The 22505-nt window shown below is 40.0% G+C and overlaps 1 protein-coding gene across 1 annotated transcript in view; it reads left to right on the top strand.

Annotated features, from left to right (window-relative positions):
• LOC114458656 (E3 ubiquitin-protein ligase TRIM39-like) overlaps positions 1–1604 on the top strand; it is a 109130-nt gene extending 107526 nt beyond the window's left edge. Inside the window, exon 2 of the transcript XR_003673097.1 lies at positions 1562–1604. The gene's annotated coding sequence lies outside the window, so the exon portion shown is untranslated. The remainder of the gene's footprint in view (positions 1–1561) is intronic.
• The last annotated feature ends 20901 nt before the right edge of the window (positions 1605–22505 follow it).

Here is a 22505-nt window from a genome sequence, read left to right as displayed (position 1 = left end):
AATCTTTTTTGGGGTCCGGTCCATTTGGGAAGAAATTTCTTCTCTAGTTTGGTTGGATGATGATCGTTTTTGAGCAAAACTGTAATATTAGACTCTGTCTCCAACCTGTATTTCCTCCTGTGAGGCTTTTTGGTTGTAGTAGGCTTCATGGCCCTTAGTGCTGTCTTTGAGGTGTTTTAGAGCAAACGTGAACGTAGCTTGGAGGTGGTTCTCAGGATCGATCATGTATTGGTGAGTGGTGTAGGTGGTAGCAATGTTAGCTTGTCCTGGTTGGTACAGGAGGTGTGTGGGTAGAGTCATTTACCTGCCTGTCATCATTTAAAAAAGGTGGGATTCACTAATATGAAGCTGTACGGACACAAATGACTCAAAATAAATGAGATATTCTTTAATTCTAAGTAACTCAAAGGTTACTTTTTCTAGTAACGCATTTCTTTTTGGTGTAAGTAATCAAAATAGTAACTGAGTTACTTTGTGAATGAAGTAACTAGTAACGGTAGTTACTAGTTACTTTTTTTTCAGTAACTAGCACAACACTGGTTACAGCCAACAATAAAATGTTGGTTGTGTGTTTCTACGTCATGTTCGCCCCCTGTCCAATCACAGCCTTCCCAACCCCCAGACCTAAAGTGGAATTAACTAAAGCCAAATAAACCGGTTTTCCATGTAAACCTCAGTTCAGGAATTACTATTACCATGTAAACATGAAGCAGAATGATATAATGCAGAATAACTCATTCTGAATTTAAAAAAGCAACAAAAGGCAGAACTAAAAACCCAGAGCTCATAGAGCAGATACTTCCTCAGTAGAAAAAACACAGACATAGTGTGAAAGCCCAAAGCTGCAGATAGGAGAGAATAGGAAACATCTGGAACAGCCCCTGATTCAAAGAAAGACTAATACGTCCCAGAATTAACATCCTTCCCACAGATGAGACACTAATACTAAGCTACTCTTAAATGGTAAATCTCATGGTGCTACCATCTTTTAGCACAGAGGACAATCTAACAACAAGTACATTATGATTACAGTGACCAGCATTTTTTCCAATTACAATTAAATCACAAGTATTTTTTTAGCCTCAGAAATCCAGTTACACTTACAGTACGTTATCATTTACTTTACAATTATTCAGAAATACTCAACCTGAAATAGATAACCTAATAAAAGTTAACCTTTCTCTTGTGTTAGCTTTCTGTTAGCATCTCATATGATAACGGGTCTTAAGTCAGCTGTAAAATACACTTTTAAAATGGTAAAATGTGGGAAAGCTTGATATAAACATTTTAATAATATTTTAACTATATATGTGTAGAACATGTTCACCAGTTTTGCATTAAGTAAACATTGCAATTACAATTACAAAGTAAATTATCTGAACTCAACTAGAATTTAATGAGATTACGACAGCAACAGATTTTTAAAATTACAATTATAACTACACCATCTTTGTAATTAATTATCAATTACATGATTACAATTATAACTGACTCTACCCCTGTTCAGAAGCTGCCAGCTAATAATGGTAATCTACTTATAATATGTTTTCTTGTGTTTCAGGTTGTTTACCAAAGCAGTGACAGTGCACCAGTCATGAAGAGTGGGATTAAGATTGTCATGGATCAGTTCATGAGGAGAGAAACTGACCCCCAACCACCTGCTGATGAGTCGTTAGATATCTTTAGAAATGGTTTGCTAATGAAAAAGGTGCTGCAGGCTGGAGGAGGAAGAGACAGTAGGCCACAACTTGGACAGATTGTGAAGATTAATCTAAAAACACGTCTGGGTGACATGCTGATCAACAAGGGCTCGGAGTTGTCGTTCACTTTGGGAGACGGGAAAGTGTTCTGGGCAGTGAATGTAGCGGTGCGATTCATGGAAATGAGAGAGAAGGCGCTCTTCCAGGTTCTGTCAGGGGTTGAGTTGGAAATTACGCTCCTGGAAGCTACTGATGCTCCAGACCTGAAGCTGCTGCCCCCCACTGAGAAGATTGATCTGGCCACCTGCAAGAGGGAGCAAGGCAATGTCCTTGATCAGCACAGAGACCTGAAGCCACGCAACAACACGATCCACGATGAAGTCTCCACGATGATGAAGGACAGTGAGGACGATGAGAAGATGTTGGAGGACCCGTCCAGCACCCACAACCATCAGGCCAAGTCAGCATGGGGTTTGAGCTGGAAATGGCTGCTTGGTGCCACTGCAGTAGCCATTGGTGGCATCGCTCTGTCTGTGGCCATCTATGCTAGAAAGTGATTGAAGAACTGTAGTAACGACACGACTTAAACACTGGAGCACATCTGGCAGAGCATTCTGACCATGTGGTCCATGAGGGTGAAAATATGAATCAGTTTATGACCTCCTCACTGTCACTCTCTGTTCTCTGCTATGTATGTGTGACAAATGATGTCATCATCCTCTACAGTTACAAGATGCATTTTGTAGAGGAACAAATGAGAATTAATATTCAAAAAAAAAGAAAAATGAAAATAATCAGTTGTTTAAGAACATTATCCAAATGTGTTCATTAATGTGGAAAGAAAACAAAAATATCAACATTGTCTAAAATGATATTTATTGTAACACAATTCTTCCAACATTTAATACCAGTGAACAATAACCAGAAATCAAAACTGACTGGAACCTGTGAGCAAACCAAACACCAAAGTGCTTTTATCAGATCCTTCACTGTGTAATGCCATTTGTGGAGCTTTGATCTAAAATTAATACTTCTAAGAAAATGTCAATAACTTGACTAAAACTGACTTTTGAAGGAAAAAATAAATGATCAATCAATACAAATATTTCCATCAAAGAAGCCACTATACCGTACTATTTGCTTATATGAATTGTCACTGACCAACCCCTATTAACAGCTTCATTTCTGTCCTGGCTAATGAAACCTTATATTTCTATTATGGGCCCACCTTAGACATAACAATGTGAACACACACTTTTCATATGAAATGTTGTGAAAACACAAATACTGATGCACTTTTTTTCACTGTAAATAAATACACTTGACTGCATTTTTGGAACCTTGGACGACTTTTTAAGGCTACCCATGAGGCCATTCTTACAATAATGTTATGTTATGGCTAAAGGACACATATGAGGACAGGAGTGGATTGTTCTGTTAAACAACATTGTATTTATTATAAAATGTGCTACTCTATAGAAAGTTCAATATTAGCTTTTTGCTGATATCTGATATTGTCCAACACTAAATTTCCAATTTCTTCAGTAATGGAAAAAGTCATGTTTGTTTTTGAATATTTTTTTCTTATTAATTAATCAAATATTTGTTTATTTATTTATTAAATAAACAAATAATTGTTAGAGGGCGCACAGTGGCTTAGTGGTTAGCACGTCCGCCCCACAGCAAGAAGGTCCTGGGTTCAAGCCCTGGGGTGGACTTCGGTCCTTTCTGTGTGGAGTTTGCATGTTCTCCCCGTGCTGCGTGGGTTTCCTCCGGGTACTCCGGCTTCCTCCCACAATCCAAAAACATGACTGTAAGGTTGATTGGAGTCTCTAAATTGCCCATAGGAGTGAATGAGAGAGTGAATGGTTGTCTGTGTCTGTGTTGCCCTGTGATGGACTGGCGTCCTGTCCAGGGTGTACCCCCGCCCAGCGCCCTATGAGAGCCGGAGATTGGCACCGGCAGACCCCCGCGACCCTGTTAAACGGGAATAAGCGGGTATGAAAATGGATGGATGGATGGATGTTGAATTAGGTTTTCACTTTTTAAAACCCTGAATTATTTACTTTTTACCATTATTATTATTATTAATATTATTATTATTATTTATAGTCATTCACATTTGAATATATTTCCACACCTCGAGGCTAAAGTTTAATTTAAATCTGTTTGAAACCTTGTAATAATGGAACAATGTGAATAAAGTTTTTTTTCTTTAAAAAAAACGTGTTGTGCCTTCACTTAAACTATATTAATAAAGTTAAAAAAACTATTAAACATGCACTGAACAATATATATTTTAATCTGTTTAAACAAACATTTTAAAAGATATTTCACTTATTTCTGTAAAAAAATAAAGTTTTATTTCTGTTAAAAAATCATTCCTTCATGCAGAGTTCAGCATGTGTTTCATCGTCACATTATCTTCAGGAAATTATTATTTTTGTTTTTTTTTCTAGTTCGGTGTAATCTCTGTAGTTGTGTGTTAGTAATAAATACTAATACTTTTGGGGGGTCAATATTTTTAGCACGGCAGAATATATATATACTGTATATGTATATATCTGTATATTGTTTTCTGAGTGAATCCATCTGTTGTGTAACGTTACAAAAACTATTCCAATATGACAACAAAAGGAAAGCACGGTGATCAAAGTCATTTATTTGTTAATGTGAGAGTTCTAAGATCTTTGTTACATCAACAATAAAATGGTTCAGAAACCGACACATTTCAGAATAATTGTCTTTTTTACATCATCCACTTTAATTAAAACTAAAAATCATCTCCCTCACTTTTTACAGAGTGATAATGTATTGATCCAGTTAGATTGATTGAATGGTGATCAGCCAATCACAGCCAGCCATTTGACTAAGGTTAACAAAGAGTTAACAGTGATGAGTAAAGTGATAAAAAATGAATAACAAGTGGTAAAAAATGGTCCAAAAGTGGCAAAAACATGGCAATAAAAGAGTGAAAAGTGACTAAAATGGGTCTAAAACAGTCAAGAGTGGCAAAAAAGAGGAAACAGGTGGTATGAAATGGCTAAAAGTAGCTTAAATGAGCAAAAAGTGGCAAACAATAGTGAAAAAGGGCAAAAATGTGGAACAGAAAGAGGAAAAATGTAGGAAAAAAGGAAACAAGTGTTATTTATTGATTGATTCTCTTTATTTGATATGGATATCACAATTACATTGGTAACCCTGTATAGTGTGTTAGCACGTGTGCTAATTTACAACATTGGGCTAAAGGTGGCTCATTTGAATGAAAAGCGATTAAAAATGGTCAAAGAATCGACAAATTTTAGATAAAAGTGTCAAAAAGAACTTAAAAAAACGGACAAAAATGAGGAAAAAGGGATTATTGGCAAAAAGGGTCAATGTTTTTGGAAAAAGGGCAAAAAAAGAGAAACAAAAAGAGGCAAAATGCAGGAAGAAAGGAAACAAGTGTTATTTATTGGACCAAATGAGCATATTTGGATGAAAAGTGACAAAAAAATTTTTTAAAAATCAACAAAAATTGTCAGAAAGGGATATTAATTGGCAAAAGGAGCTAAAATCTTAAAAAAATATATTTTTGAAAATAGACAAAAATTTGACAAAGAAAGTTGTAAAACAGCCAAAGAAAAAGATTAAAAAAAGGGTTTAAAAAGTTTCCCTTTTTAAGGTTTTCTGGGGGAATAATAATTAAAATGAAGACATAAAGAGCCACATGTTGAGAATCAGTGACTTAATAACAGCTTTATCATGGTTTTAGTAAATTAATTTAATAAACTTTATAAATGGCTGCTCCACCCCTGGTCTTCATCATGATGATGATGATGTACATGTTTGTACAGGGTTTGTCTCCTCAGTCCAGATGTTGATGAGCTCTAGGGGGCGCTGCTGCTCCAATCCTCTGGCCCTCTGGTAAAAGAAGAGGGAGAGTTGTGGATCCAGCAGAAAGTTGTGGTAGATGGTATCCAGATGTGTTCACAGCTACAGCTGGGATCTCTTGTTGATCAGATCCATGGCTGCAGCCAAAGCCAGGTGGTAGTATCCGACAGCATCCAACGGCTCCTGGACAGGTGAGTATGGGCTCAGATTAGGCTCACACACACACATTGTGTGTGCACAAAAAACTGTGTGTGTGTTACGCTAGGGCTGTTACTTTAACGCATTAATTGTGATTATCAGATCCGTGTGTGTACATGTAGAATGATCCTTTGTGAGTTATAAACATGACAAACAGCTTCATGTGTTGCTACATGCTACGTCCTGGTTGAAGCTACACTGTTTAAGGCTCAAACATACTCATGCAGACACCAGCGGAGCACCAAATAAATGTAAAACTCAGATTTTACCCAGATATACATGGACAGTTATTACATACACACAGGCAGCATCAGGGGCAGCTAAAGGGCTGCAGGGGTCCTCAGGTAAAGACTGGAGCATCCGTCCAGATCGCCTGTATTAAATAGATGGTAAGGAACCCTGGGAGCAGCTGCAGGATAATCCACAACACCAGTGAACAGGTGAGTTAATAAAATCTCTTAATAAGGGAAGTGAAGTTGAATTATTAATAACAGTAAACAGTTGAAGCAGCTTTCATTCACTGTTTATCACTGTTGAACATATCAATAGTACCATCTGATGGATATCCACAATCTAGAAGTGATGCTGATTGGCCCCAAACACAGTCAATACAGGGTCACAATGAGTCTGTGTATCTGGTTTAGTTAGTGTTCAATGACGTGTGAAAGTCAAAGTGAGTCAGGTCACACAGAGAGGAGAGGGTGAACAATTAACCACCTGCACCTGTGCTGCCTTCACTCAACCTGGGATTTTCTGCCTCCTGCTAATGGTTGAATATATTCTACTGTAAAGAGGAGACTTTGATAAAGAAGTGTTTTAGATCAAACTAGTTCAGCTCTTTCTGATCAATCTAAGCACTCTTCTAACCTGGATATCAGGGATCATATGTTAGGGTTTCCTATAGAGACTCTATTTTCCCACACTCTCCTGGGGAAAGTGAATGCACCTCATAATGAAATGCAGAGCAGCTGATGGAGAAGCTGTGAGATGTTACAGAAGCTGAGCTAACATGCTAATGAACCCTTGTTCACTCCTTTATCTTTACATACACTTGTACACTTCATGTACACAAATGTTCCATCTTATTAAAGTGCAATAAAAATGTACTGCATGACTTCAGAACTATCCATAGATATACAATTTATTATCATTTTCAAACCCTTTATATGTTTGTATGAACTTTTTTATAATGAGAACCCCTGATATTTTAAACAGCAAAAACACAATATATGAGATATCTCCAAAAAACAAGGTGCAAAGTGAAATATGTTAGATGTTAATAATACAGCCTAAACCATGACAATTATTGATCACAGAATTGATTTTAATCCATTATTATTTTTGACACAAGGACAGTTTTAAAGAAAAAAATGTCTACAAACCTCTGTCTCATAAAAAGGCAATAAAAATGTAATCCATTAATATTATTTTTGTTTCCACTGCATCAGATCTTTTCAACTACTGCAGAACTATCCATAGATATACAATTTATTATCATTTTTAAACAATTTTTATGTTTGTTTGAAGGTTTTGTCACGAGAACCCCTGATTGTTTCAACAGGAAAAACAAAATATGCGAGAGGGGTCCAGCTGCAGAACCTCCATGCCCCTGGCCCGGAAGCTAACCCTCCATATATGGGTTCCTGCACAGCAGCTTTTCTCCTGAAGGTGGCAGTAATGCAACATTTTGGGTGCCAACTGCCGTCAACAACCAAAGAAGAAGAAGCTACTCTTCTTCTTCTATTGTTAGACGAGACAGTAGCGGTACACGTGTTTCTCGGAACAGCCTTGCTCAGAACATGGTAAGTAAAGAGTTTTGTTTATGTTAAATTATCGATAAAATTATTAATTTTCAACATTCGCGGTGTTCAGACGAGAGGGGTCCAGCTGCAGACTATTACTATTAGTTTCTTCAGATGATCTGTTGATGTAAAATACAATCACAACATTAGCACAAAGCATTTTTTTTAAATGAGGCTGAGCTAACGTGGGCTATTTTTCTTTAAAATAGGTAAAATTTTAAAGCTTTTCAGAATCAGAATCAGAATCAGAAATGTTTTATTCGCCATGTACAGTTTTAAGGACAGTACAAGGAATTTGACTTGGTGGTTGGTGCACAAAACAAACAACAAAAAGAAATAAAACCAAAACAACAAAGAACAACCCAGCAACAATAATAATAATAATAATGATAAATATAAAGGATGAGGGATAAATAAAGGATAGATAGAGAATGAAGGATAAATAGGATAAATATAGATATATATATACAGTGCAGCAGATATCAAGCTGGTGGAGGTGGTGATCGGGGGGGTTCAGTGGGTGACTGGGGGTGTGTTCATGTGGATGGTGGCAGAGGGAAAGAAGCTGTTTTTGTGTCTGGAGGTTCTGGTCCTGATGGACCTAAACCTCCTACCAGAAGGGAGAGATTGAAACAGTTTATGACCGGGGTGGGAGGAGTCGGCCACAATCTTTCCTGCACGCCTCAAAATCCTGGAGGCGTACAGGTCCTGGAGGGAGGGCAGATTGCAGCCGATGACCTTCTCTGCAGAGTGGATGATACGCTGCAGTCTGGCCTTGTCCTTGGCCGTAGCTGCAGCGTACCAGATGGTGATGGAGGAGCAGAGGATGGATGTAGAAGTTCACCATCATCTTTGTTGGCAGACTGAACTTCTTCAGCTGCCGCAGAAAGTACATCCTCTGCTGAGCTTTTTTGATAAGGGAGCTGATGTTCAGCTCCCACTTGAGGTCCTGAGTGATGATGGTCCCCAGGAAGCAGAAGTACTCTACAGAGCTCACTGTAGAGTCTCCCAGGGTGAGGGGGGTGAGGGGGGCTGGGTTCTTCCTGAAGTCTGCTATCATCTCCACTGTCTTTAAAGCGTTGAGCTCCAGGTTGTTCTGGCTGCACCAGGACACCAGCCGGTCTGTCTCCACCTGTAGTCAGACTCGTCTCCATCAGCGATGAGACCGATGATGGTCTTATTATGGTTTATTATGTCATGCCATTGAAATTAGTTGCAAGGGTTAATTTTGATACCAGTAGATTGTATTTACAGTCGTAATCGAGTGTGTTTTTATAATAACGGTTTCACAGTTTACCCTGGGAAATATAACAATATCGTTTGAGTTATTATTGTATTAATGTGTCCATTAAAAAAGGATGGCATGGTTTGTCTTATTTAGCAGAGATTCGTCATAATGTAAATTGAAACTGTACACATTTTAAATGTAGATTTGAAGGTTTTGTGTGGATTGTTACATAGAAATCATTCTCTGACCAAATTTTGTTATAAATCTGTGTATCATATTTCATATTTGCCAAAGTACGTGACCTGGAAGTTTACTCTCATCCAGTTTGGTATGATAAGATCGCTGCTTCCAACTGTGCATCAGAAACGTGTCCTATTCACTTTAGCTGGTGTTGGACACAGAACCTCCTCACAGACATTTAGGAGGATTTAGAGACTCCTAAGTGTTGCAGAGCTAAAGATATCTCAGAATGTTTAACGCTTTACTTCCGGGTCACGTTCTTTGACCAATCAGTGATGGAGAAAATGAATAAAGGTGTTTTTTTTTCCGTTTTTTGTTTTCTGTACTGAAGCAAAAGAGCTTGAATTTGAAAAACAAGGCGTTTTTTGTTTTTTCATTTTGGTTTTGGAAACAAATATCAAATAATGAGTGTTTTTTTTTTTTTTTTTTTTTGTTTTTGTTACAGAACGATGAATGAATGATACACGGAATCGTGTACCCTTCGTTCTTTGGTTATTTAGTTTCAAAACCAAATTTAAAAAATATGGATTGTTTTTCTGTTTTATTCATTTAAAACCAGAAACTGGAAAACCAAATTCCCCAAAAAAACAAAAAAAAAAACGATGCATTTCTGATTTATTTTTTAAAAAGTACCTTTGATTCTACATCTAGACCGGAAAATATCTGGTTTTGAAACAAAATAACCGAAGAATTATTGTTGTAGAATTAAAGCAACTTTTTCCAAATGAACCTTGTTCACTCACTGATGTTAATGTTTTAAACGTTTTTTTTTTTTTTTTTTCTGATGCACGTTTCAATTTTCAAAAAAGACGTCAAACCTGAGGTGAGCTGCTGCACAACGTGCTGCAAGCAGTATCACTGCCCCATTTGCCCAAAACTACAGTCATTTAAGTTATTTATTATGGAGAAGCACTTTGACGTCCATGTGCAAAATACAATAACATTTTAAGGTAAGATTCACATGGACGCAGACAGCCTATTGTGTAAATGTACATCTGATATCAATGCTGATTAAAAAAAATATCCTATTAGTTCTACAAGTTATTTTTGTAGTTGTTCTATTCTTTGTCTGTAGTAATCATTTTATTTTGCTTCCATTTGTTTTAGAAATGTTGATTTGCTGTTGTACTTTACAGTGCAGAGATGTGAGTCATATAGAAGTTCACCTCAATATGTGCAGCCATGCCCAATGTCTACCTACCTCTACTCAACCTATCCTAGTCACTCCTTCTCCTTCACAACCTGCTTCAACAGCTGCACCAGTTCCCACTCTTTCACCTAAAGTACAGTCTAAAATGGTCAAATATCCTCACTGTAGCCTCTTATTATTCTGAATAAATGTCCCTACACATAACCAAAAGAAACACTCAACACCATCACCTTCAGGAGGAACCTGGTAGACTACGCTCTTCTCATCATCAATGGTGACCTGGTGGAGAAAGTATGGTCCTTCAGGTTCCTGGGTGTTCACATCCAGGAGGAGCTCTCCTGGGCCACCTATCTGACCCCTCCCACCCTGCTCCCCTCTGAAGGAGATACAGATCAATCTAAGCTCCACCTCCAGAATGACAAACAGTTTGTATCCCTGGGCCATGAGAACCATGAACAAAAAATAACCTTTTTCCTCCCATGACTCAAACTACATGTGCAATAATCTACATCAAAGTGTAATACACTGAGTTATATTTATTTATCTCCTAACTGGTCACTTTATATTTTTATATTGTGTGTATGGTAATGTATAAAGTTTGCTGAGTAGTTTTTTGGTATTGTATATTTATACGTCTTTCCTTTCCCAGTATTTTATTTAAGTGTGTGTTTTATGTCATTATTGGAGACCACCTTAATATTGTACAATAACAATAAAAGCTTCTATTCTAAAAGAGTTTTTTTCTCCACTGTAGCTGATGCTTGTTTATGTAGAATTGTTTTTTCTTAATGTTATATTTTGTTATGATGTGACTTTTTCTTTTAGTTGGCTTTTTATAAATAAAGTTGAATTAAATTAAATAAAGACACTAAACAGATGTCTTCCTTAAGTTTCATCATGTTTACAGCCCATTGTATTTGTTTAATATTGTTTTGTGTTGATCTTACATAACCTAATTTGACATTACTAAATATTGACTTTGGTCAACCACTTATTTGTGTCTTTATTTAGCAAATTATGATCCATATTACTTATAACTTAAACATTACTGGTTTGATGCTTCTTTGGAACTAAATTATAGAAGGATTTTTGTAACATTTACTGTTAGTTCTCGCCAAGGTAAGTTTTAGTGGTTCTAATGTAAATGTATTTGTATCTGGCATTGTATACTTAATAAGTTAATAACAGTATGCCTATTCACAACTGTAACTAAATGTACATTTTTGTATATTTCACTGATGTCATTAATATTAGATTTATGATATATATATATATATATAGCAATAACTATATTCCTTGAGGTCTACTTTTACTAGATCTGAGTTATAAGCTGTGCTTTTACTTAAAGACAATATACAGTGATTATCAAGCCATGTGATTCTGCATATGATTATTTATTTCTAGTTTAGTTTTAATGCAGATGTGCATAAATTATGAGCACATAAGACACCATCCTAGTAAAACCTTAAAGTTGCAATTTAAAAAAAAAAAAAAACATACATAAAACATTAACACAAAGTGTCTAATGTAAAACCACGTCTTGAACGTTTTGATATTGTTTAATAAAACAATTAGCTCTGAGCTGTAAGAATTACTTTAATCACTAAAAAATAATAAATGACACAGTTATCATAAAACGAACCTAATGAGATATTTTACCTTCATGTGTTGTACTTAAAGTTTTACAGTATTAACAATGCTGTGAATCTTTAAACAATGAATTTATCCTACATTTATCCTTGTTTTAAGGTTAAAACAAAGTGGTTGTGATAGGACTAAAGCACAAATAAAACAATTTTGTCTCTAGAGGAAATCCAAACGATCGACATCATTCACAGAAACGCTGATTAATTTATATGTTGTTGATGATGTGCATTATACTTTGTTTTTTAATGTAACACTGCTGAGGAATCCGGTTTACAAAGGTATTAAAACACAGATAAACCTAAAGGAAATGCCTAGCCAACATGGCTATGCTATCGGTTTTATTTTGTATTTTTTTCTTCATTTCATGTTCCGGAGCAGGGCATGGATGTTCTGCAGCTGGACCCTCTTGGCTGTTTGTGGCGTGAACGTTGGGCGTGGCCTGCCTGTGAATACACTGTTTAAGGCCTGCTGGCCATTACAGTGCATCATAGACCTGCTGCCTGCACGTCTTTAAGTTTGTGTTTCCTAGTGTGTTCTGCTCACACTCGTCTTTTCTTTATATGATTGGTGCTAAGCCGCTATACGGCAGACTGTGTATATTGTTGTGTATTCCTGCTCCATTTGAATCCTAGGTTTTAATGCTGATTCAGGAGCTGACAGTCCCATCTGGTGGTGGTAACATTATGTTTGTTTGCAGTGCACCCCAATTATTCTGTATGTTGTGAGGGTGTTTTTTTTTCTTTTGGTGCTGTCCTCCAGCAGCAGCGTGTGTGTGTGTGTGCGTGTGTGTGCAGTTGTAGCCGTTTTAATTGTAAAACGTTTACCATTGAGATAAAAATATATGTATTTTATATCATTGTCCATCAATAAAACAGAAGTTGTACCATTAGTAATTACTCCTCTAATAAATGTGTAAATGTAGAACAGTGTCTTCCTCTTTGTGGAACACAGAGTTGTTGTGTCCTTAAGTCCCTATTCTCCACTATTGGGTGGTGTTTTCACTGGTAATATTACAGTAAATAGAACTAGTGGGGATTACACACTGCTATCAGGGTAGCTGATACCTCACTGTCACATTATTTATCTTATTTTATTTTTACTACTGTAATGTGTCTGTATCTAATCCTTATTTTTAACAGCCTTTTACTTCATTATGTACTTTTTAACGTTTATTCTTTATTTCTTCTTGTTTAACATTTATCCTTTTTATTAGTAATATTTATTGAGTAACGTAAGTAATTTCAGTGATGTTAAAATAACTAATTATTTATTATAATAAAGACAATAATATTAAGGCGTACATTAGTGTTTGATACATTTATAATGTCTACTGAATACAGAAAAAGATAATTTACATGGTAAACACTGCTTTCAGTTCATTAAAGATAAGAACAATAGATTTTAAGTGTTTTAAGACAAACTAACATCAACTACTGCACAAAACAAGACATAAACACAAGCTCACTGGGGACATCTACTGGTGAGATTTAGAGATATAACTTTAGTTGGAAGTTGTACAACTATTTAACAGTTGTAGTTAAGATGTGGAAATAGATTCAGGGATTTTTTTGCATTGTTTGCACAAGTAAATGACTATCTTTGTGTACATGTTTATTTTTCATTTATCATTAAGCTTTACATTTAAGATACAACAATATAACCTATATTTGTCCCACAAAAAGGAAATTAACAGTGTTTCAGCAGCAGTAGATAAATAAACAGGGTAATAAACAATAGGAGATATTTACACACACATGGTCCTGTACACAGTACAGTGAGAAAGAGGGAAGATAATGGTGCATGAAGGAACATTACACAATAAAATATGTAATTCTTAAATTGTCTTTTCATGATTTATTTATCAGTCGTGTGTTCCTAGGATACCTCTTTATCCTAGTCAGCGACCTATTACCCTAAGGTAATCCTCTATTTTATCCCTAACCTTATGCCATGGTTCTAGCCCTAGGACCTCAAATGCAGAGAACCCGAAACATGTGCAGTGGATGTGAGATGCTCACCAGAAGGATGATGAAGACTCAGGAGATGGTCAGGTAAGTTGAAACAGAAGTGGTCTTTTATTGAACATATAAAAATATGCTCAAGGCCACCTTGACGTCTGACGCAGCAGACGTCTCACAGAAGGAAGACCCCGAGCCCAAGAAATCTCCAATTATTTATACTGTGTAATGACCTAGATAAACAGTTGATTGACGTCTTCTTATCTTCTTCCCCACAACCACAGTCGTCCAGATCCAGTGATCACGACTCTTTCAGCAGGTGTGCCACTGGTTGTGGCTGCTTTTTATCTTATCTTCTCTGCTCTGCAGAGTCTGTGATGCCTCTGCAGCTGTTTTATCATACCCAGTACATCATTTCAGCTCTTATCTTATCTTCTCTGCTCTGCAGAGTCTGTGATGCCTCTGCAGCTGTTTTATCATACCCAGTACATCATTTCAACATTCATTAATTGCCAGTACAAAATATATCCACTACTTATACTGAGCTTCAAAAAACAATAAAACAATAAAACTTCTAATAGACCTGAGTGTGTTTGAAGCATGGTTATATGATTTATTTATTGCAGCATATTAACATGATTATACTGGAGGAATCCTAATACCAGGATTGCATTACACCCCCCTTTGAAATTATGTAGCATCATTTTAACACAACACAGGTAAAACATCAAAAGTAAATGTAAGAATAATAAGAAAAGAAAGAGGTGACGGTGAGAATCAAATACAGCCCTGAAGGATGTAAAATCACATCTCATTACCATTACCGAAATTTGGCAAACAGACATAGTCGTGAGGGCACTGCTTTTTAGCTGCAGGAGGAGTCTCCGATCCAAGGCTTTTACGCTTGGCCGGAGGACGAAGCTGAGTCTCTCTGCCCGTGGAAGTAACCTCAGATGATTGACACACCCGACTAGCGGACTCCTCCGCCAGAATGGCATCCAATTCATCCAAGCCATCACCAACACCAACCACAGGAGAAGACACACCACTCTCACCCCCTGACTCCCCTAATGGGGCACACCAGTCAAAATCATCCATTTCTGGAGGCTGGCCACCCAGATACAGTTCCTCGATGGCTTCAGCTATTTCAGTGTCGGTGAGATCATGCAACTCCTGCAGCGGCGGTGAGGCTGCGTCAAAATTCCACACATCATTGGCATCACCCCAAACCTTCTCCACCGCCAAACCACCTGTAGCCGTGTCACTCCCCCCTTCGCCCTCAACAGCTACCTCAACCCCCATGTCCGTCTCTGTTAGGGTCCAAGCAGTGAGGCAAGGAGACAACAGCGTTACATTTCCAAAAAAGGTGCTTTATTGGCCACAGACTAACACAGGCCAAGAACAGAGGTAGCATGTGCAACAAGAACTAACACAAAACCAACTGCCTCAAATGAGACAGGAGTCAACTTAAATACAGTTTGGACCATACCAAATATAAATAAGGAGAAACACAGGGGATAAACAACCAAAACTAAGGGACAAACACAGCCCCCTTAACCTCAGTCCCCCTCTGCAATGGTCTGGTCCACTTAAGGCCGCCTCCAGCTCTCTCCAGGCCAGCCCCTCACCACCTCTGTTCTTAAAGGGACAGAGAATAATGTCAGTGGCAATCATCAAATGATTTAGGAGGTGTTACCTCTGTGTGGCCCGGCCATCACACACCCCCCCTCTTCAGGACTCTCGCTACCCCAGAGAGAGAGATAATCTACTGTTACATTATCCTTTCCTGGGATGTGTTGAATGGAGAAACAAAAAGGCTGTAGGGCAAGATACCACCGTGTTATTCTCCCATTAGTATCTTTCATCCTTTTGAGCCATTGTAAGGCTTTGTGGTCCGTCTCCAGGGTAAACTCACGGCCGAGAAGGTAATATCAGAAAGAATCCAGGGCCCACTTGATGGCGAGAGCTTCTTTTTCCACTGTTGAATATCGAACCTCACGGGGGAACAACTTCCTGCTAATGTAGGCCAGTGGGTGGCGATCATGCTGGGGTCCCTGCAAGAGGACAGCTCTGAGTCCTCTTTCAGAAGCATCAGATTTCACAATAAAAATTTGGAGAATATAAAACTGGATTCTTACTCAGTGACTGACGTACAGTATGTCCTGAAAGGCTGCCACTGCTTCCTTTGTCCACTGTATGTGGTTCGGATTCCGAGATCCTGTCAGGTCAGTCAGAGTTGCCGCCCAGGCAGAAAACTGGGGGATGAAGTGATGGTAGAAGCCAGCCATCCCCAGAAAGGAGCGTAGCTGCTTCTTTGACTGGGGCAGGGAACAAGATTCCAAAGCCTTTATTTTGTTTACCTGCGGCCGCAGCACTCCACCCCCAATGACATGTCCGAGGTACTCAGTTTGGGAAGCTGCAAAGACACATTTGGCTGGATTTACAGTAAGGCCAGATGCTTGCAAACACTGCAGAACAGCTTGCAAGTGGTCCATATGCTCCTCCCAATTTGAACTGTAAATGACAATGTCATCCAAATATGCTGCTGCAAAACTTGAAAATTCCCTGAGTACCTGATCCATAAGTCTCTGAAAGGTTGCTGGTGCACCATGTAATCCAAAGGGCATCACCGTGAACTGGAAGAGTCCCCATGGCGTTCGGAAGGCGGTCAATTTCCTGGACCGCTCAGTGAGGGGAACCTGCCAATATCCTTTAGAGAGATCTAGAGTTGTCAGATATTTGGCCTTCCCAAGCCGTTCAAGCAGGTCATCAATCCTCGGTGTAGGATAGGAATCAAAGAGTGATATAGAATTAAGGTACCTAAAGTCTATGCAAAACCTTATGGTTCCGTCCTTCTTTGGAACCAGGACCACAGGGTTACACCACTCGCTTTTCGAAACTTCAATGATCCCCAGGGACAGCATTAGGTCAACCTCCTTCTTTAACGAGATCCGCAGGCACTCAGGAATCCTGTAACTGAGTCTTTTAACAGTAGCACAATCTTGGAGTACAATATCATGCTCAACAATATCAGTTCTTCCTGGGTTTTGCTGAAAAACATCCATTTTACAAAGTGTGCTCACCTGGCCTCTTTGTTCTTGTGGGAGGTATGTTAAATCAAAGTCCTGACCAGAAGCTGCAGATGGAAGGTATTGCTCTTCAACCTCCTCCTCTTCTTCCACTCCTCTAATTAGCATCACACTCCTTCCAGGCCTCTCCACCCACTCTTTCAGTAAATTTATATGCAGCACTTTATTTGAGTGGCGCTGTCCTGGACCTTCAACCTGATATGTTGTCGGACCGAGCTTCTTGATCACCTTAACTGGCCCCTGCCATTTAGCCAGCAGCTTATCGTTTTCACTCGGCAGAAGCACAAGAACTTGTTGTCCAGGGCTGAACGATCTCTCACGAGCTGACTGGTCATACCCGGACTTCTGCTGCTGCTGGGCCTTCTTCATGTGTGCTTGAGCCAGTTCGCTCATCCTTTCCAGGCGCTCCCTCATCTGCACAACATATGAGACCACATTAACAGGTTCCCCCCTCCCCTCCTGTTCCTCCCAGATCTCTCTGAGCAATGAGAGTGGTCCACGTACCTCATGCCCATACAAAAGTTCAAACGGAGAGAAACCTGTGGAGGCCTGGGGTACTTCCCTGTAGGCAAACAGGAGGTATGGCAGCCATTGGTCCCAGTCTGTACCCGTGTTGTTGACAAATTTCCGGAGCATCTGCTTTAAGGTCTGATTAAAGCGCTCTGTCAGCCCATCAGTCTGAGGATGATATGGTGTAGTCCTCAGACGTCTGATGCCAAGGAGCTGATACACCTGTTTTAGCAGAGTGGACATAAAGTTAGTGCCTTGATCTGTCAATATTTCTCGAGGAAACCCAACTCGTGAAAAAAACTGTACCAGGCAGAAAGCAACAGTTTTCGCCTTGATATTTTTCAATGGAAAGACCTCTGGGTACTTGGTAGCATAGTCACTTATAACTAGCATGTAGCGATATCCAGATTTACTCCTTTCAACAGGCCCAACAATGTCCATTCCTATACGTTCAAATGGAGTTCCAATAATTGGCATGTTTTGGAGTGGAGCTCTGGAGGGCATTCTTGGTGATGTAATTTGGCACTGAGGGCAACTGTGGCAGAACTGTGCTACATCCTTGTGGAGTCCAGGCCAATAGAAATAGTGAAGAATGCGTGCTGCTGTTTTGTGCTTACCAAGATGACCAGCCCAGGGCACTGAATGGCCCAATTTGAGTATTGTACTCCTCACCACTTGGGGGACATCCAGTTGCTGTACTGTCCCCTGCTGGCGATACAGTATGTCATTATCCAGTATATACTCGAACATCTCTCCGGCTGCTGCTCCAACTTCCTGGAAAAGAGGCACTAAAGATGGATCAGACTTTTGCATTTCAACAATATCTGTAGGCATTTCAAAATCAATAGACAACTCTGGTTCCGTATTTTCGATAGGCGTCACAATTGTATGTTGAAACTTTTCTTGTCTTCTCTTCCTCCGTGATTTTCGTGCCTTTCCAGGTTTTGTCTCAAACTCCTCATTATAAAAGGGAAAAGCACTAAGCAGATCAAAAGTCTCTTCACGTTTTTGAGCTTGAGCACGAGTAAAAGCAGCACAACAAGTTTGGCTTTGATCCTTCTCCAGTAAATCAAATAACACTGGTAAGTCCCGGCCTAAAACTACCGGGTATGGCAAACTGTCCACAATGCCAACCTTCAGCAAGTTAGTTTGGTCGTCTATCTTTAGATACAAATCAGCTGTAGGATAATTTTTCTTATCTCCGTGTATACAACAAATGGGTATAGTATCTGCCACATTTATCTGGTTCAAAGGGACATGTTCTTTATGAATCAAAGTCTGGTCACTCCCGGAATCCAATAGCGCTTTTAGAGCAGTCCCATTCACTTCAATGTTGGCCATTTTCACAGTTTGGAGATTATTTACTGAAAGTTCAGTTTGCGACCAGGGAGCATAACACATTTGGGTCATTTTAGCTGTATTTTTGGGACACATGGGTTTTGTATGACCCTCAATCCCACAAAGGAAGCAGATAGGTTTTCTCCCAGAATATTTCTGTGGCCGCCTTGACTGATTTTCAACATTTTGTGGTTTACTCACACCTTCTGCCCCTAGGAGGCGCTGTGGAGCCGAATCATAGTCCCAGGTCATCTTCCATTCTTCACGGCTCCATGTTTGTCCTTGCTCTCGCGCAGCCACAAAAACGTCAGCCAGTTCCGCTGCCTTCAGGGCAGTTTTGGGGTCACGTTCTTTAATCCAGACCTGAAGCTCAGGGGACAACATTCTCAAGTATTGCTCCAAAATAATCACTTCACCAATATCATGGATGGTTTTACTTTTTGGTTCAATCCACTTCACATACAATTCTTTCAGCCGTGCATACAGTTCCTTTGGGCTCTCACCTGCATGGATCTCAAGAGAGCGAAATCTCTGCCTGTAGGTCTCTGAACTAATATTATATTTTGACAAAATTGCAGATTTTACTTGTACATAGTCAAGTGAATTTTCAAAGTCCATGTGCACATATGCCCCTCTTGCTTTCCCTGTTAATAATGGAATTAGATGGAATACCCAATCAGATTTAGGCCATCGGCATGCAAGGGCGATACGTTCAAATGTGATCAAAAAATGTTCCATATCATCATTATCTGTTAGTTTTTCCATTCTAGGTTCATGACAAGTGTGGGACTGACCAGTCAGAGTTTGTGAGGAAGACATGTGCTCTGCTTTAGCCTGTGCATCAGAAAAGTCAGCTTGACAAGATTCAGATCCTGGCTCTCTACTTGATAGTGGATCGGTGTTTTTACTACTCACTTCTAACTGCAAGAGTTGAAACTTGTGTTCCAGAGCTGCAAATTGTTGCTGTTGTTTGACCTCTCGAACATTCTGCTGCCCCATGTGTGTCTGAAGAATGGCCATTAGGTCTGAGAGTGTTGGCTCCTCCCCTTCTTCCTCAGTGCCCTTTACCTCTCCAGAATCTCTATTTTCCTCCATTTCTCCTTCAGAGTCTTTTCTTTCTACTACTCCATGTGGTTCTTTCCGGGGTCGTCCTCTTCCTCTCACAGGCATTCCCAAAAAAAAAATTGAAGGTATGATCCAAAAAATGATCAATGAAGACAGAAAAAAAAAACCTTGTCCTCACTGGCTGATTCCACCACTGCCACCAATTGTTAGGGTCCAAGCAGTGAGGCAAGGAGACAACAGCGTTACATTTCCAAAAAAGGTGCTTTATTGGCCACAGACTAACACAGGCCAAGAACAGAGGTAGCATGTGCAACAAGAACTAACACAAAACCAACTGCCTCAAATGAGACAGGAGTCAACTAAAATACAGTTTGGACCATACCAAATATAAATAAGGAGAAACACAGGGGATAAACAACCAAAACTAAGGGACAAACACAGCCCCCTTAACCTCAGTCCCCCTCTGCAATGGTCTGGTCCACTTAAGGCCGCCTCCAGCTCTCTCCAGGCCAGCCCCTCACCACCTCTGTTCTTAAAGGGACAGAGAATAATGTCAGTGGCAATCATCAAATGATTTAGGAGGTGTTACCTCTAAGTGGCCCGGCCATCACAGTCTCACTCTCACCACAACATTCTCTATGTGGTGACAACACATTGCCAATCGCAGCCATCCGACTAGGACCAGGCCGCATTTCATTCTCACCCTCATCCTCGGAAGGACAAGCAGAAGCGAGGCTTTCCTCCTCACTGCTTTCCTCCACCTTAACATTCGGCGGGTAGTGGGCTTCTAAAGCCCCCTCCCAGATAGATTCCTCCAAAAGTGAGACCCAGGATTTTCCTGGAGCATAAGGCTTGACGCCACCTGGACCTGGCAACACGCTTTCCTGTCTTCCCCTACCACTGTTTCTCTTGAAATCAGTTAAGAACCTGTCACCAATATCCACCGTGTCGCCCAACCTCCCTACCAGGCTAACTGCTTCTTCATTGGCACCAAGCCAATATTCCCGTGTCCCCAAATGGAGTCCTCCCTGCATTGCTACCCTAGCGCCTGATACAATGTTGGCAAGGAAAGGTTGGACATTTCTAGACCCAAACGGGTAGTTTCCCAGAGGTAAGTGAAATCTCAGGGATTCTCCGCCATCCAGCCGGACGGCATCCTGCATCACATCCATCTTTCCTAACATAGCATTAACAGCCATATCCCCATGATCATTGTATCTCACCCTCGCCAGCTGAATAGTACCGTAATACGGGACTGGTTGCGAGCACCACCTAGCGGAGCCTCTGAGGCTCCACCAGACTGACTCATCCAAGCCATGGTTTCCGGTGCTTCCACCCAGACGGTATGCACCTCTCCTGTCCCCCCAGTGGAACGGAGGAGCAGGAGACAGCAAATACAGTCTTTCACCATAAAGCCAAAAAGGCATCTCCCCATCGAGTGGATCGATGAGCAAGTCTAATTGCTCAACACCCATCCGTGGAGGTTCTTCCATTAAAGGCACGTGCAGACCGCCTTTCTTTCCCCAGTTTAACATCCAGTCGTCACTGGAGGGAATCTTGACCCCTTCCGGCAGTGGCCCTGGATGAGTGCGCAAAGGGAACTCGTCGAGGTTTTCCTCTTTTATCTAAATCCAATATAGTTCCCACATATTCATCTTGCCAATTTTTGGTAAGGATCCCCTTACGCCTCACTATGGTAGCCTGCGGTGTCTGTTTCTGCAGCTGCGTCTGGTGAATCCTCATCCAGACTCTGAAGGGCAGGTTTATCGCTGTCCCCTTCCGCTGCTGATACGGGACTTGTCTTAAATAATCACGAAACATGTTTTTGTTGACCAAAGTCTTGTCCCACAGGACTGGCCGTCTTTCTTTATCAAGTCTTTCTTTTTGATTACGATAGATGTTAATAAATGCATGCATAAGTGTTGGTTCACCTCCTCCAACTGCCTTCTCTGTCTCTCTGACGGGTGCCCAGAGATCAGTATCCGTTCCCCATTTTATCTCCTGGTACTCCTTCAATCCCTTCCACCATTTCCCACGAGGTTCCGGAATCCCAAAGCTCCGAGGCACCACGTCAGCGTCTTGTAATGATTACACAGAGAAATGCGCAAGGTCTATATTACTACCTCGTGCAGTCATCACAGGCTCTGTGCGTACTTCAAAATACGCTTTAGAGAAAGAGAGAGGGGAATTTAGTCTCAATTTTTGTCCTGCAATAAAAGCTATAAAACAGGATGCTATCCAGACCGTAGGCTGAGCAAGGGCAATATTTAATATGCCCATTGACAGAAAACATGCCCAGACTACGGCCATTCCCCTGACATTCCTGGAGTTTCTTTTCTTCCCCCAGATATGCCAGCATGAGGCTACAAAAATCGCAGCACCCACTGTGTAGCATCCTGCCCCAATGAATCTGTACACATTGGGGAGTCCATAAATTACTCTAAGGCAAGTCAAAAAAATGTCTATTACATAGATTACTACTGCCCCCATCCAAGCGTGATCCTCATATCCGTTAAGCGGAATCCCACACTGTGTGAGAAAGAGTAACACTACACTTGAATGCATTGGAGTAATTGCCAAAAGGAATCTATTCATTAATCCCTTTACCAGTATCATTACCAGATTAAGCATCGTCTTTCCCAACTCAACAGGATTTTTCTTGTCTGAGATGGCAAAGAGGACCAACATAACCTCTAAAATGTTAGCC

This window comes from Gouania willdenowi, unplaced genomic scaffold, assembly GCF_900634775.1.
Source record: "Gouania willdenowi unplaced genomic scaffold, fGouWil2.1 scaffold_156_arrow_ctg1, whole genome shotgun sequence".
Lineage (NCBI taxonomy): Eukaryota > Metazoa > Chordata > Actinopteri > Blenniiformes > Gobiesocidae > Gouania > Gouania willdenowi.
This window is presented reverse-complemented; position numbering and strand designations above follow the sequence as displayed.